The 14443-nt window shown below is 38.1% G+C and overlaps 1 protein-coding gene across 1 annotated transcript in view; it reads left to right on the forward strand.

The window, feature by feature from the left end:
• Positions 1–224: 224 nt before the first annotated feature.
• The window catches only part of LOC145670643 (uncharacterized), a gene marked incomplete in the record, with an annotated part of 61319 nt that continues 47100 nt past the window's right edge, over positions 225–14443 (forward strand). The window contains 1 exon segment of the mRNA XM_081739435.1: positions 225–404.

Genomic DNA, 14443 nt, shown 5'->3' on the forward strand with positions numbered 1-14443 from the left:
GATCTTGGTTAGTCAATAATAGTTGTGAATTTTGTATGCAATATCGGACAGTGATATCGACGAGCTTTCATTTACAGTGACTAACAGAAGATATCTTTCGCCACTCATGCTTCACTATTTCGATACTTGTATTCATATGTTTGTTTTATTTCAGGTGTTTTCAAAAATAAGATCCTGGATCAGGTCACGACGGAATAGAGATCGAACTATTCAAAGGGAACAACCTTATTACAATCCATTAGTGGATGATTTATCACCAGATAATCCTGAACCTGACCATCCAGTTGAAGAGCCTTATTATTCATATTTCTACCTAGACTTTATTCTTTATATTGACGCTGCATACGAGCTAGACCTCAAAATCCTGGAAGCGCAGGGACGTTCGATTGAAAATATTATTTCAGGTATGCTACTATTGTACGAATAAGTTAATTATTTTATATGTATACGAGCAAAAGTGCATTCACACTTTCAATTTTCATATCCTGCAACGTTGGACAACGAACAATGCAGATAAACTTTGATTGCTTGAGAACTACATAAGGTGTCCTACAAGTGCACTAGTTTGTTTGAAAAATGTCAGTGTACCAAACAGAAGAAAGAATATCCAAGCTTCTACGAGGAATAAAAGATCGGGTAGAAGACACCGTTTAGTATCTACAGAACAATTGCTATAATGAAAAAGTTACAAAGAAATCTTATTTAACATAAGACATACAAGGAAAAGTCATTATTGGTAAAACATTCATTTTATTTCACAAGTTACAGTATTTTGTAAAATCTCTGAATGTTTTACATTATTCGTTTCAACGTTATTTTGACTTTTAATAGTTATCAGTTTTAATAACTGTACTAAAACTTGATGAATTAAAATATCAGGTCGAGGTGTTTTCACTCCCATCATTGTTTTGCGAGAATATTTTTTTTTATCAGCAAATCCATCGTAGTTCTATATTTTTATAAAATGTATTATTATTATTTTCCATTTACACATTAAAACTAACAAGAATATTTTCTGGAGTTATGTTACTGGTTTCCAGTGTGTTCGGAAAATGAAACAAAAAAGAAAAAGAAAGACAATCTAAGAGATTAAAAATAAGATATGCAGTGTGTATTCAGTTCAATTTACTAAAACAACTGTATCAATAGAAAGCATGTCATATGTTTTAAATATGACAAATAGTCATATTTTGTGTGCACATGGGTTTGTGTAATTTAATCCCTAATTGATAACAAGCATGTTTTTATTAGAAGCATATCCGATATCAGAAGAATAAGACTTCTCTCTTGTAACACGCAGTAATTACCATTCACTATCCCTTGCTATATTCTAAGTACTCGAGAACTGTAATTATGTAAAAGAAGAATAAACAAAAATTAACTAAAACATAATCAAATATGAATATCAATTAATGTTTCGGATAACATTTCAATTGGAGATATATCTACTCTCTCTCTCTCTCTCTCTCTCTCTCTCTTTCTTTCTCTCGGTTAATATGTGCATGATTCTTGCATCTCATCTCTAGATAGAGAACTTGGAACAAAGAGAAGTCATCATATACCTTGCAAGAACAAATTAAATTTTGACGTGCAGTGGGTTTAAACTCAATACCCCAGGATTTCTAGCCCAGTGCCTTATAACACCTTACATGAAATAATGGTCGAAGAGAGAAAGAAGGGAAGGGAAGTTTGATTTTTAAAAAATACAGAAATAAACACAGAAAATTTGCCGAATGAAGGCTTAAGTAGCCAAGTCTCGATTAGGACAACCCTTTTGAAGAAATCTTGAGTGTGACACAATATTCATTTTCTCCCATAGAAGCTGGTAGGTATTCAATTAATTACGCTGAAATCTAAAAGATACGCCTTTTGTGGTAATATTTATATATTATCTGTCACAAAGATTTTTGTCGCGGGTCTACATTGTTTAACCCTTCCAGGAATCGATGATATGAACAATCAATCCATACAATATGCATCCACTGTTTAACAAATCTATTCAAGTATCTAATATGAACAAAGTAGTTCTTTACATTTATTTTACTGTTGCTGTTCACACAGCAATCTGAAAAAATTAAAATTAGAACAAATCTTCATAGCTTAGCACTCATGTTAATATAACAAAAGTATTTCAACTAGTCCAATATATTAAGTTTGTTACAGAAACTTTTGTTGTCTACTGTTGGGTGAGAGGATATCCTACTTGATCACTGAAATAGCCATTAGGGATCCCCGATAAACCTATACCGCCTTCTACAGAGTCATTTTGACGTAAGATTAGCGTAATACTAAAGGCATAACTACTGCAGGATACATATGTTAGTAGAACACTTCAGTATGACACTAATCAATCGTCAGAACGACTCTGCATAAGGCCCATTGTTTCTAATACTCGTTTAAAAAAGGAACCATAAATAGAAGGCACCATTTCCATTTGGAGCTGACCAGGTGATCCTTGTGTTTCAATCCTACGCCGAACAAATGTTTGTTCATAATTTCCCTTTCTTTAGCCGGCAACTATCTCCCTGTAGTCTGGTGTGTTTATCGGTCGCTGTTAGTGTCGTACGTTCAAATCTCGCCCTAGGCATGGAGGTTTTTAACTGTTAGGTCTACTTGTATTTTTGTGTGATGTCGTTAAGACTACGGAATACTATGTGGAGAGCATTTAGCTGTTAAAAAAGAGAATGCTATTTGTTGGTGGATATCACTTTTGTCATATATGAGTGAAAATAATAGTTGTCTAGCAAATAGCCATATTATATTCAAATCTCTGCTAAACTTATTTATTTATTTAACAATCACCAGATACAGCTCAGAGGCCATTTTATACTGGATATCTAACAACAACAATAACAATGAAAAGGATTTGAGAAGGTATCGGCCAGAACCTGTTTAGTAGATATCATGCCGGCATTTGCCTGGAAGGACTAAGGAAAACCCTGGAAAACCGCAGTCAGGATGGTCGGCAGCGGGAATCGAACCCACGACTTCCGGAATGTGAAGCCAATGCTCTACACTTGAGCTACTTCACTCTTGAAGAAAGCAATAGGTACTGGAATAGTCACGGTCAACAACTTCCGGTACACGGTATTTAATGTAGTTTCGGAGATGAGGTGTTTTAAACGTTTACACACATACAACATGTATATCAACAACTCGTCTTGAAGGAAAGCGATCAATCCCAGAGTTAGTCACGTTTGGTGATCCACTTCGATACACGATACTTAATATAGTTTATAGGGTATGGTATTCCCAGCGACTAAACACGTGCAACATATATATCTCAATTAATTCGTCTTTACGAAAGAAAACGATTAATGCAAAAATTAGTCACTTCCGGTTACCACTGTCGGTATAGGTTATCTAAACCAATTTACTGGAGTGAAGTGTTTCCAGCGATTGCACACATGGGTTTCAGTACAAAACCTCTTGACCATAACCTCGCGGCCCAAATTCTCGCCGGGCCGAAACCTCGCCTGACCAAAACCTCGCGGGCCAAAATTTCGCCAGGCTAAAACATCGCCTGTCCATAACCTCGCGGGCCAAAATCTCGTCGGGCCGAAACCTTGCCTTGCCAAAACCTGGCATCCCAAAATCTCGCGTGGCCAAAACCTCGCGGTCCTGATCTCGGGAAACAGAATCTCGCCTAGTCTAAACTAGGCGGGACATAATCTCGCCTGGAAAGAAATGTCAGTATAAAACCTCGTCACGACGATTTCTTCGATGCAAAATGCTCCATATATTGCTATATGTACAGTATATATTTTGTAATAACACATAATTGTATTGAAATAATGACAAGAAAATATTCTAACGCGTGCTTTGAAAATCAGTATTTATAAAAATGAAAATTATTATGTTTGTGACATCATACCTCTTGAGCCACCTGATCAATCTCGATCAAATTTTCAACATAGATGAAGTTCGGGCCTGGGATGTCTTTTGAAATTGAAGGGTAAGGGGAAAAAACAAGGAATGTCCATGTGTGCGCTTTAACGAGTGCTTTGTCCTATCTGTTGGTGACTCTTGGTACTATTTGACTGTATATGCATGCATGCGTAGATGTAGAAATGTCCATGTGAAACGGGGAAAAGATTTGACTAACCCTATTCATTTTATACACCTTTTCAATATTAAAGTGCCGTTTTCTCGAAAATGTAGTTTTGTGACATTCCTTCTTTTTTACCCTTACGCTTCAATTTCACTTTGACGGCAGGGGGAGATATATAAAAATAAATAAAACTTAATAAGTCTTGAACCACGAGACCAATCTCGATCGAATTTGACACACAGATCAGGTTAACGCAAGGGATATTTTTAATAATTTCACTTTCACGGGAAGGCGGAGGCGAAGGGGGAGACATATTGAAATACATAGAAATGAAATTGGCTTCGTTCGTGACTTAATAAACCTTGAACCACCCGACCGGTCTCGATCAAATTTTCAACATAGATGGAGTTTGAGCCTGGGGTGGTTTTTATTTCACTTTGACGGTGACCTTAGGGAATTCTAACAAAATCGAATAATATTTATGAAAGTATGAAATAATATTTCTGAGTTTTTCGTCCCTCTATTATGTCCTGTAGGTTAAAGGAGACGTGTCTGTAGATGCTCAGAATGAAGGAAATGATGGAATGAAGAAAGTGAGAGAAAAGGGGAATACCCAGAGAAAGCCCACATACACAATGTTTTGTATCTTCTTCTTCTCCTCCTCCTCCTTCTTCTTCTTCTTCTTATTATTATTATTATAACAACAACACTGTGTATAAACCTGAAAGATAGGTGGTTTATATCTGAATACTAAAAACTAGTTGAGGTCGGTAGTCGTGAAGACTAGGAGGCAAGGACATCGTTCACGAGGTTCTGGGTTTGAGTTCCGGAGGAGCAAGTATTCGGGCTCGAACCAAAAATCGCTAAAAATTAGAGGGCCCCGGCCACACATGTTTAAAACTTTTTGGTCCGGGTTTAGGGTTCTCAACGGCTCGAGCGGCTCGGTTCACAGCTCATTCAATATCGAGCCGAGCCAACAGCTCACCCACTTAAACCTACACCAGCCGAAACAAATCGAGCTGATGGCTCACCCCAACCGAGCCGGCTCGAGACGATGGCTCACCTGAGCCGTGTCGGTGCCTCATCTCAACCAAACTGGCTCGAGCTGTTCGCTCAGTTGAACCGAACTAAGCCGGTTAACATCCGTACACGGGTTGGGCTTCTGCTTCGGCTCAAAACTTTCACCGTGCAGGTCTCAGCCTTGGTGGTGAGAACTACTGTATATACTTATGTTAGTGCTCACGACATTTGAGACCGTCTCGTTATAAAAATCCATTGTTGTCTTGTTGATCGAGACGAGGTGAGATGCGAGCAGTGTCTCACTTCGTGAGCAATACAAGAAATATTCCACATTACTGTTTACATTTCTCATAGCTTTCACTTTTCAGTCTAATCAGGTAATGATTTCAAAACGAGTTAAAACGAACCAAACGTACGAGCCATTTTTTAAACTCGACTCGACTCGAAACTCGACCTCAAAACAGTGGCTCGACTTGGAACTCGACTCGAGAAAATTACCTATGACTCGACTCGAAACTCGACTCGAATTCGCTTCGAGTTTCGAGTCGAGTCGAGTTTTAGCTCGACTCGTGCCCATCCCTAGGTACCGATCGCTTCTTTTGCCTCCGAGTTGATTGATATATATGTTCAGTCGTAGGAAATTGCCCACAACCGAGAACTGTATTAGGTACCGTGTACCGGAAGTGAATCACAAAAGGTGATCAATTTTGGTACCGATCGCCAACACCTGAAAATTGTATTAGGTACCGTACACCGGAAGTAATCAATTGCGTACCGTTTGCTTTCTTTCGTAAACACGCGTTTTTTGATATTTATGTTGCATGTGGGCAATCGCTAGAAACATCATACACCCAAAAACTGTATTATTCCGTTAATAATAATAATAATAATAATAATAATAATAATAATAATAATAATAATAATAATAATAATAATAATAATAATAATAATAATAATAATAATAATATCGCTCGTTTGAAGCCAAATAGATTCAGGAAGCATTAAACCCGTGTGGTTTTCCAAATTAATATGTCTTAATTCGCAGTATCATAAAACAAGGAAAATAAAGTAATATATATATATATTTATGGTGAAGAGTATTTCTATAAAATCTTGGTTAATATATATTTTCATTTATAAAGTAGACAATATTTAAGAAACAGTCTGAACGTTTTCCGGCATGGGTGTTCTTTCCTTGTCAAATAATGTTTGTTTAGTGCCTTAGGGATACGATCGAAGCTTCACAATTAGAATGCTGTAAGTATGACTAAAATAATTGGAGCGAAGCTCCTCTTTACTGTTTTCAGTTGTCCAGTTCTCCGGATACTTCTCCCAGATGCCTGAACCATTGTTAAGGAAATTTGACATGGTGATCCGAGCTCGCGTGCTGAATGTTGTAAGGGGTTGTATGTTCCGATTGGACATACCATTGAGGAATAATCATCGAAAACGTGATGCACATAGAGAATATTGGAAAATCATTTAGCGCGCGAATCCTCGTTGTAAACAATTTGAAATAGAATTTTGAACATTACAAATGAGGCGAATCCCTTTTCGGTTTGTTCTGGATTTTTTTTTTTTTTAAGTGAAGCAAGCATGGCGAGTGAAGCTCCTCTTTAGTCAACTTACACTGAGAAAAATCCGTTATCCGGACAGCGGTATGTTGTACAAATATATGGAATCCTTACGTTTAGTACGGAAATCTGTATGGAGCATACGTTATCCATATACTACATAATTACTGCCTTTTTCTCACTTAGATATTACATCATGTTGCTGCAGGATGTCTGACATCGAACAAACTTCCGTATATTACATATGTATACGTATATTATATACGTCAGCTATATATTTCATACATCCATCTGTATGTGAGATTCTGACCGCCCATGGACAGTTCTTTCTTTCATCATGAGTGACGTCATTGAACAAAGAACAACTGTCGTTTTCTTGCGGGTCGGTTTATGCATATCGTGTCACGGCGTGGGAGGTCGTAACACCCTTCATTCTATATCTTCTACTTTATACTTTTAATACTTTACTACGTAACACGATCTTATTAATTTATTATACGCTTCATATATTTACTAACTATCCAACGATATTTGTTGCCTCGGGCATTAAATTGGTGAAGAAGAAGAAGAAGAAGAAGAGTCATTTACTGAACTAGGTTTGTTTACAGCTAAAAAGAACAAAGGAAGGAAACAAAAGCCTGAGTAAGTACAATAGTTAACTATAACATTAATTAAATATTCCTTTAATTACCGATTACTTTAGTATAACTCTCTTTAAGCTTAATAAATCACTAACATGTTAACGTGACTTCTGGTTGCAACTCTTCCTATTTTAACCCGTTAGTTAAGAAGAAAGAATGGGCGAATCTGAATTTTGAGAATTCTTTGAACATTGGCGCTTATAAACTTTTTCTACATTTCAAGGTGCACAAAGTAAATGTTGTGTTTATTTATTTCTTTTTAGACGGTCCCTTCCTCGGAGGAGAATTACTATAACATAGAGTAAATCTCATAACTTCATAACATGTTTGCTTAGAAACCGTTTTCAGCGCGAATATCGTCTTCGTGTAGTCTAAAAGACTGTTAGCCATTTTTGCTAGAATATTTTCACATAAAGCTTTTTGTTTAACGTCCTGCGATTATCCACCAAGGTGATGATGAGATAGGTGATAATGGTTGCAAAAAGAAAGTGGGGTGGAACGGAAGAATCTTAAGAGTAATCACGCACACAGTGTTTGCCCACCAAAAGCTCACTTGACAGTAGCTGGAATCGACCCATGGACCCAAGGCGTCAGAGGTGAGAACTCTACCGGGTCCAAGATTTGTTTCGTGAAACACTCTGAAGGGAGGAAATCAATTTGTAAAAATAGTCGAGTAGCACAGAGAGTTAAGGCACCAAATGTGATGGGGCGGAAATTATTATCAGTCAACTTTACTTAGTTTTACTATGCATGCAAATTTACTAGCTTATCTGACCTACTTGTAAGCGCGTAACATTCCAGTTTTTGACGTTTCAAATCTGAAAATATTATGTTGATAGGTTTTCGTGATAAATACTTTCAATATAGAAAAGTAATTCACGTGAAATATATTTACGACGTTAGACGGTCTGTTACTTACAACTCATGGTTTATAAAAGGTATAAATAATACAATGTATATATGTACTGTATGCTGTACACTTATAACATGAAAAAAAGTTTGCAATTTTATTAATAGAGGCCATGATGGGTTAGTGGTAAGGCCTTTACCTCTGGCACATGGGGTCCTTGGTTCGATCCCAACTCGCGCCAAGTGAGCTTTGTGGTGGACAAATGTCGTGTGCATGTTTTTTCTCGGGGTTCTCCCGTTTCCACCCACTTTCTTCATTCCACCATTTCACTCATCTCTCATCATCACTGTCTCCTTTAGCCTAGCCAGCATAAACGTGGGATGTAAAACTTAGAGATTTCATTTCATTTCATTTTTGAAGTAGTGACTTCGACTTTATTCAGCGGGGGTGGTGGCTCAGTGATAGAGTGTTCACCTCCGGTGCTTGACGACCCTGGTTCGATCTCAGCTCGCGTCGAGTGGACTTTGTGGTGGACAAACACCGTGCTCTTGGTTTCTCTCGGGGGTTCTCCCGTTTCCTCCCACTTTCTTCATTCCACCATTTCACTCATTTCTCATTATTGCCGTCTCCTTTAGCCTAACCGGCATATCCCTGGGGCGTTAAACTTAAAGATTTCATTTCATTTCATTTTATTCAGCGGAAAGTCAAAGTTTGGTTTGGAAAAAATCATCGAAATTTATTTTATTTCTTCGGAAAATTCGATTACGTCAATTACGTGTTTTAGTTCTTCTAATGTCCTTTTAACACGCAACCACCGAGTTATGTCACTGCTTGTGAAGTATTGCTTAAATTGGAGCTTTTGTACGGGGCAACTGTAGTTGCTTCCTCTAAAACAGTCGCCGCCACCGTTAGCTTTAGAACAACTGTCTCGAGCAACTCTTCGTACCCGGCAGTCGTGAAGAAGCATTGTGTTAAATGGAAGGATTCGTACGGGGACACGGCAGTTGACGCCACCGTACAAGCTTCCAATGTACCTTTTTTTTTTAAAAAAAAAAAAAAAATCTTAGTTGGAGTACTGATCACAGGCGAAAAAAGCGGAGTTGTTTATCACTTTATTTTACGTCACATACTGGAGTTCTCCGATGTCTTAAAACAACTATAGACTATTCCTATATTCTATATATATTACAATGCAGTATCATCCCTGTGATGAACGCATAAGATACCAGGATTACATTGTTGCCTTCTTTATATTTATACCATCTTCCAAATTACGTTTATAACACTGATCTTTCTGTAATACAACGTGCCCATGGAAGCTAACTAGTCGTCTATTACGTTTTGTTTTATGTATATGAAGCATACATATTAATCATCCGATTTGCAGCCACCTCTAAAGTATTTCTGGATGTATGTTATTATTATTATTGAGTTGAGTTGATTTTGAGTTTAACGTCCCTTTAAGCAGCGAGGCTATATGAGACGGGACCTACTGATTAACGTGGAATTCGAACCACATGAACTCCTGCCAAGAATCGAATCCGGGTCTCTCATGCCAAAGGCGCGTACGCTAACCGCTTAACCACGAAGAAACTCATTATTATTATTATTATTATTATTATTATTATTATTATTATTATTATTATTATTATTATTATTATTATTATTCAACCACTAAAGAAAGAAGCAAAGGAGGAAAATATGTTGTTGACCAAACCAAACATACATCGATGGGATTCAGGAGCGTCATTTCAGATTTTGCTTGGGGGGGGGGGGCAAGACCTCTTGATATAAGTAAAATTTTGCGTTTTCTTACTGATTTAATACTATTCTATTGATAAAATCTATATAAATCTCAATCTCAGGGGCGCAATTGCCCCTCCCTGCCCTCTCTAAATGACACCCCTGATGGGATTCCTCATGGCCAAGTAGTTAGAACTTCACTGCCTATGCAGAACAGGTTTGATTCTCGATGGTAGGTACTGTGGTTTGAGAAATGAAATGAATTGAAATGAAATCTTTCAGTTTAACGTCCCATACTTATGTCCGCTAGGGTAAGGGAGACGATGATCAAAGTAAGTGAATGATGATGGAAGAATTGATGGAATGAGAATGTTGGAGGGAAAGGAGTACCCCGAGAAAATCCACGCACACGATGTTGCCCACCCCAAACTTACTTGGTCGAGGATCGAACAAGGGACCTCACGCCACAGAGACAAGGATCTACCACTGAACCACCGTGCTCTCTAATGTGGTTTGAATGAAAGCTACGGATCTACGTCTAATATAGCCTAGTAGCCTCGGTGCTGTATCTTTGAAAATGAAATGAAATCTTTAAGTTTAACGTCCCACGGTTATGCCGGTTAGGCTAAAGGAGACGGTGATAATGAGAAATGAGTGAAATGGTGGAATGAAGAAAGTGGGAGGAAACGGGAGAACCCCGAGAAAACCCACGAGCACGGTGTTTGTCCACCACAAAGTCCACACGGCGCGAGCTGGGATCGAACCAGGGACCCCAAGCACCGGAGGTGAACGCTCTACCAATGAGACACCGCGCCGCCTGCTGTATCTTTCCATGTATATCTTGTGTACTAACAACCCAGTCCCACTACAGAAAAAATACGTGGGTATTGAAAGGTTTAAAAAACAACAGAGAAAACAAGTAATATATCAGTGTCTGCTATCAGTTGCTTGACGTAAAAAGCATTTTTTTTTATTTCCATTGCCCAATAGTAAAATTGCCCGTAGGGGTTACTAACTGGTGGATCCTTTTAATTGGTAGCATTAGCGGGCGGGTTGTCATTATTTTTGTAATACCCAGAATTCAGTAGCATAGAAGCGACTTAGCTTCGTCTTGGCTTGATATTTGATGTGCAAAATTAGTATAAGAAGGAGAGTGGAAGCATTTTTGATCGTGGTCACTCACCTAGGATTTCAAGTAAGTTGGTTTTCCTGCACTAGAATTTCTACTATTTTACATTTCAATTAGTTTTGTTTTACTTTCACCTCAGTGCTGCGAGATTCCGTAAGCTCGTTTGTTTTTTATTTACGTAAATGTATGAAGGTATGTTTATAGAAGTAGCAGTTTGTGTAGACTACGTTAATCTTTCTTTTCTTTTCTTTTTTTTTTTAAAGTTTAATGTCCCACGATTATGCACTGGGGCTGAGGGAGACTGATTATGAAATGAATGATTATGTTGGAATAACGAAAGTGGGAGGAAACGAGAGAACTCTGTGGAAAAAAGGGCCATGGTGTTTGTTCATCACAAAGCACTTGGGAACAGTGTAGACCTATTTATTCCGTTAAGCCCCAATAGCTCTTCAACTTTGACAGTAATTACGGGGAAGGTTCTAGAATGCTGGTGCGCATATATAAGTAAAGAGAGTTGGTACCCAGGATGGTTACTTTCTTCATCAAAGCTCAATATTCAATTCACATAGTAATGCCAAGTGAGCGATAGCGAGTCAAGATTACTTAGTAGTCAGGGTGATTATTTTATTACGATTGAGTGGTTCTATTAAAAAGGAAAAAAAAAAAAACTGGCATAATTACGTATAAATATATTTTGGTTAGGTTTGCTTAATTTTCGTTCACTGGTAAGAGTGCACTTTGAGCAGAACAAGTGATTTTGGGTATCTTTTAGTTTCTCCCCCAATCCTGCAAATATAAGATCTCCAGTGTTACTTACTAAGGGAAATATAACTGAGCGAGTGACAGCAAGCGAACGGGGTTAGACACCCCGCAGGGCTCGGTTTAGTATTGGTTCCTATGAATGTTCTGTTTAAAGTGCATTTTTACCGGTTCACTTACATAGTAGGTCTGGACCGACGGAGTTTATGGTACTTAACCTTGGAACAAGGATTGAACAGGGAGTAATTCCTCACGTCAGAAGTGACCACACTACCACTGAGCCACCGTGGTCCGAGCTCTCATTTCATAACTTAAATATCATACAATATTGACTGTTGGATTAAGTCATTTGAAATCTTGGAGCATTTTGAAATTACTCAAAGGTGTATATAGGTTGCATAAAATATTTTTTCTTTACGTAAGTAATCGAAAAAAATGTCCTATGTTGGTTGAGGAACGTATCTTCACATAGAGTAGTATAACACGGTCATGTCCGTAGCTAGGATGTAAGCCAGGAGAGAGGGCTTGAGAACCCTTTTTGACCATCTTCAGGCCTTCTTGAAACTTTCAGCTTATTGGTATGTATATATGAAAGTAAAATGAGCTCAAATTAGCTTCCACAAAAAATTAACTCATTCCCTTGCCTTAGTAGTTTGAAATATTAGAAATTAGTAATATAATTTTGAATAGTTAGTGATATGCGATGGTTCTAGCTTATGACGAACTGGTTCCTTGAAATCTCTGGTTAGTTCATATTTGGTCTAGAAAACATAATTTTCAAAATTAAAACATGTTTTCATTGTTTTGGATACATAAATTTGGAATTTAGGTATACATTCCTCCCCTCCCATCTGCGTTAACTTGATATGGAGAGTTGGCGTGTTTGCTATTTGTATTTGTCTTGGCACTTGATTTGGTTACTAAACCATAGTTGAAAGCCATGGGTATGCACGCAAGCCGCCACGAGAGTCTGCAACGGACGTTAAAGCAAATGCCTGACATGGGTTCGAATGCCAGGCAGTTTAATTTCACCTTTCACAGTGAGACTATTGTAGGATTGGACTGGGTTCATATTCTGTGCTTGGTAAAAACGTAAAACAACTGAATTTTAACTTGGACAGATGCTATAGATGTTATGAGACAGAGCATGTTATATATTGATAAGTAATAGTAAAGATATAATGTGGTTACTAACAGCAACGTGAAGACCACATAGTAGTTGGTAACTGTATTTTCATTGTTTTACGAGTGGTGGTTCACGGTATGATAACCAGATTTGATCAATCAAGTACTTGTATTACATTTTATTACGTTACAAGCAGTGGCGGATCTAGCCCGGGGCCGGGGGCGCTAGGCCCCCCAGTTTTTTGAGTGACAGATATAATTTAAGGTATTATTAATATTTCTTTCAAAGTTTATAGTAAACTCATGATATACCTACCATAGTCTGGGTTCTGCCCCCCCCCCCCAGTTTTTACCTTCTAGATCAGACTCTGGTTACAAGCGGGACGTAAAACTGAAAGATGTTTTACTTTGTTTCCATGCGTTTTCTTTATAGCTGTGCCCAACCTGGGCTAATGCGCCTGCCTGCATTCCCTAATGTCACGAAGATAATTGGGTCTACTTCTTTAGTTGGTATAGTTTAAGGGCACCGTCATAAAAATCGTTCCGTGATATTGGTGTGTACCAGTGGCGTATTTACGATTTTGTTCGGGAGGGGCTTTGTTAACTTTCGGGGGGGGCTTTGCCTGGAAATGTGAAAATTCTGCAAGATATTTCATTTACTTTACTAAGTAAGATTTTGGGGAGGGCTTAAGCCCGGAAGCCACCCCCCTAAATACGCCACTGGTGTGCACAGTTCACGATTTCAGATAAACTGCGTTAAATAGCATACTATATACCCTGTTGGCATTTAGAATAAGATTCCTTCTCAATTCTTTACACTAATTTGATTTCTACTATAAATTAAATATATTGTTACTTTGTATTTTAGTAGTCTTCCCCACTGGTCTAGTGATTTCCGTGTGGCCTTGCTAAACGTGGCCCCTCGTCCGATTCTCGGTGGGAGAGTGGAAACAAATTACTTCCATAAACGCGTTCACTTCTATTAATTGTCAGTCTCTTTTGGCCTAAGGTCGTAGCTGTGCGACATGAAAAAAGAAAAATAATTTTTAATTCCCTAGTTTTGGTTTTGTGTAGGTCTACTTGCTGGAGTTGAGACCTTCAACGGAACAGTAAGTTATAGAATTTATAACTAGTTTAATCAGTCGGAAATTATTCCGGTTCCTTGAGATTCATTCGGTTATTAGTTTTTCTTCATAGTATTGTTTCACTATTTCTAGAAGGAATTAGGTATTAACAAAGCAACTAATACGCAAAAACTCGCTATGCTAGGCTTTGATTCACTTGAATTATTTCTCCTATTCCGTTTGTGTTTTGATCCCCAGTTGCGCACATTCTAGTGTTTTGTTTTGAGGCCAGGCCCGTAAGTAGAGGGGGAGGCTAGTGGGCAACTGCCCCCTAAACTTTTCATGGCCCCTCCAGACCTCAATACAGAAAACACAATTTAGATATTTGTAAGAGAAGTTTTGATGACTTGCCCCCCTAATATATTCATGGTCCCTCTAAACATATGTGGCTGGTTTCGGGCCTGCTTGAGACTACGTTTACCCTGTT

The sequence above is a fragment of the Thermobia domestica genome, chromosome 14 (genome assembly GCF_964235325.1).
Source record: "Thermobia domestica chromosome 14, izTheDome1.hap1.1, whole genome shotgun sequence".
NCBI classification, from domain to species: domain Eukaryota; kingdom Metazoa; phylum Arthropoda; class Insecta; order Zygentoma; family Lepismatidae; genus Thermobia; species Thermobia domestica.